This window comes from Aptenodytes forsteri, unplaced genomic scaffold (assembly GCF_000699145.1).
Source record: "Aptenodytes forsteri isolate BGI_AS27 unplaced genomic scaffold, ASM69914v1 Scaffold65, whole genome shotgun sequence".
NCBI classification, from domain to species: Eukaryota; Metazoa; Chordata; class Aves; order Sphenisciformes; family Spheniscidae; genus Aptenodytes; species Aptenodytes forsteri.
In genome coordinates, this window is record NW_008795127.1 from 1,728,033 (window position 1) to 1,731,543 (window position 3,511).

The window sequence follows — 3,511 nt, forward strand, 5'->3', positions numbered from 1 at the left end:
GGGGGGCAACTGGCAACCTCCTTTCATTGAGCAAACTGACCATGACCATATGACCCGCAGCAATCTGATCCCACTTTGAAACTGGCCCTGCTTTAAGAAGGACTGTATCAACCAGATCTCAACAACAGCTCAGCAAAGCCTTTGGAGAACTCCAGAATACTTGAACTTGTGACGTACAACTCCTCCTCAACAACAGACAGGCCTATTCTTTGTCAATGTATCACATTTATACGCATGTTCACTAATCCCATTCACTAATCCCTGGCAAACAAGCAAATAAAAATGACCACCCTGGAGTTCTCAGTCTCTCCAGAGACCTTGAAAAACTGACAGCTCATTTGTCACTTTCTATTCCTGGAGCACCAAGGCAGACCTACTCAACAAGTTACACACAACAGGCAATGTATCAGCAATTTTGTATTTTAAGTTCCTTCAAAACTCATTAACAAGTATCACCTCCTGCCATCTACTTCATTCTTCTCCTCAACAGTTCATTCTGACACCCTCTCTTACAGACACTTCAATTTGGGAGAAATCCTCCAACGCGCTTGCTCCTTAAAAAAAAGAAAAAGCCTCTAGCAAGGGAATCTCCTTAAACTCTTCCTCAGTGAAGCAAGGCTCAAAGAATTTGTTTCACTCTTCTGCTATGACTTTATCTTCCTTGGGCACTCCTTCTACGCATGGATCACTTATCAGCAGGCTCCCCGCTTTTGATGCATTTCAAAGAGGATTTACTAATCGTTTTTGTGCCTTTAGCAACTTGTTCCATGACTCTTTTTTTCTCATGTGTTTAACACAGATTTTATGTTCTTTTCCACCTTTCCCATTTGGAGACAAAGCCTGAACTTTTTGAAAGATGTCTTTTTACTTCCACTGAGCTCCTTTACTTTGCTTGTCAGCCTGCTCAACTTTTTTGGTATTTCTGACAGATGCCATGTAATTGCTTTGAGCCATTACTTCAGTGTTTTTGAAGAATTACATGCCACCTGCAAGTATTTTTCACTTTTGGCCGAGTCTCACCATTTTATTCATTGTTTTCCTTGTTCTATGAAGATTTACTTTGGAAAATTAAACACTGCCACAACAGCCCTTGGCTTTACTGCTCCTGAAGCAACACTGAGTTTAAGTACATTATGATCACTGTCACATCATAGCTGGCTGGCATTTTTAACGTTACAATTCTGAACTTAATTCTTGCTGGCCAGGACCTTGTCCAGAGTTGCTACCCACAGAGCACCCTTACAAGCTACACCTACAAAGCAGGTTTTTTTGGCATCTAAAAAGTTAGTACACAGGCAAATTTCATGTTGGAGCATGACATAATCTAAGCGGGGGCAACTGAAGCCTCCCATTATCATCGTATTTCCTACTTTTGCAGCTTCTCTACTCTCCCTTAATATATGACAATCGTTGTCAATATCTTGGTTGGGCAGTCATATAGCCCTAATCTCTACTCTTCCTATTTATGCCTGGAACATCAATTCATGAGATCCCATGTCACTTCCCCAAGCAGTTACTTGCTCTTTACTAAAAAGTATCCCACTTCATACATGTGCAAGCTGTTCTCTCCTCTCTATGCCATCTGTTGCCTGTCACTACAATATCTGAGCTTCCACAAAGTTTCTGATACTCCAAGTATTATATCACGGAGACGGTTTAATACCAGTTTTAATACCATGGGGATGATGATCCTCTCCAAGAGAGTATGTGTCATGGCAAACTTTACGTTCTATATACTATATATAATATATACTATTATATATCTAAATAAATATATGTTTTCATTTAAGGCATACACAGCCTGGCTGCAAACTTATTTACAGAAAGTCTGTTTTTGCTAATGTAGACCCTTTCTATTCCAAAAATATTTCCAGTTCCTCTTGAATCTTAGCTCCTTTTTTCTGCATCATTTTCTCAACTGTGCATTAGGACTGCCTCTCTCTAACTCCACCTGGTCCCACATATCAGAGTAAAGACCTCCACGCAATGGAGACTGGGGTCTTTAAACCCCCTTCCTAACAGCCTATACGTTACTTCTCAAACCTCTTAGCTACCCCTTTTCATGTAATGATGTGGCCTGTGATGAACAGCTCAAGAGACTGACTTGACATCTTCTGAAATCTGCCACTTTTGTAGTCAGCAAGTAACCGGGTGGCACCACGAAGATACATATGCCAAATATAATGGCTGAGCGCTCTACCTACCTCTGCTGACCAGCTGGGACCCCCAGCCTCAGAGGGATACCACCAGTGTCAGCAAACTGACACCTCGCCATGCCTGTACCTAGCTGAAGAACTGCAGTGTGGCATGACTGTGACAAAGCAACACCATGCCAAAGGAGTCGGTGCACTCAGACCTTCCACCACCATTTACCAGTGAAAAGGAAGCACCGCATACAAGGGGCACGTGAAGTAATTCCCCTGTGGGACGTTACCAACAAGGGCCAGAGGAGGACAGCGATGCCTCTGAAGGGGCTGGTGGCATGGAAAGATTGCGATTCAGGCAGAAACCATCTACCTCACAAATCAATTCTGCTACTTTTATAATTATGTCACCATTTCCATATTAGGGTGAATTTAAATGTTGCTGCTCCACTCAACTCTTTCCATGGTACTAACACAGGCATTCTGCAAAGGTTATTATATGCAAACCCATTAAGACTTAAATAACTGTAAACTTAAACATGCAGTATTTCATCTGCAGAAACTGAGGCTGTAGTTTACAACCGCTCCTACATTCGAGAGTGCCGTCTGCAAGATCTTAGCACGGTAAGCTCGGCTATAAATTATAACCATACACTAACCGGGAGCAAAGCTCTGCACTCTGAAATTCCTTTATCTGAGCTCTGTCTCTAAATAAATAAGCCTCAAATACCCTGCCGTTTAGGTGCTCACACTAATCAAAATGAGAATTAAAGACCTAAAATCTCTGGGAACCTGGGCTGAGGGATCCAATCCTTCAAGCGCTTGCAACTTTGACCCCAGACGTTACGAGCCGCTTGGAATTTGACCCTCCACGCTACACACACAAAACCCCTGTTCATAAATTTCCTCCGGGGGAAGGCAGCCAGGGCTTGGCCCTCCACTTGCTGGCATGGAGCAGGACAGCACTCCGCAAACCGCCACGCAACGAGCCGCGACGCGGCGGTGCTGCCCGTACCCACAAGAAAAGAGGCTATTCCTGAAAAAAAACAAAACGGAGAGCGCGGTTCAAGGCTGTTAAGTGTCCGAGTGATGCACTTGTTAACGCTGGATTCATTCGGGTCATATAGCGGGGGTGGGGGACACACGACCCAGAAATGCTTGCTTTCTAGAAGTGTGTTTACTTTAAGATACAGATGCGGAAAGGCCTGCTGCACAGGAGCGCGGAAACGCCACCGCCCATCAGCGGCCTGCCCTGTGCAGCGCTTCACAGGACTTCCTCCTTCCGCTGGTCCCACAGATCCCACCCGCGGCGGCCTAACGGCCCCCTCGCGCCCCGCTCCATCTCGCCGCGCCAACCCCTCCCCTCC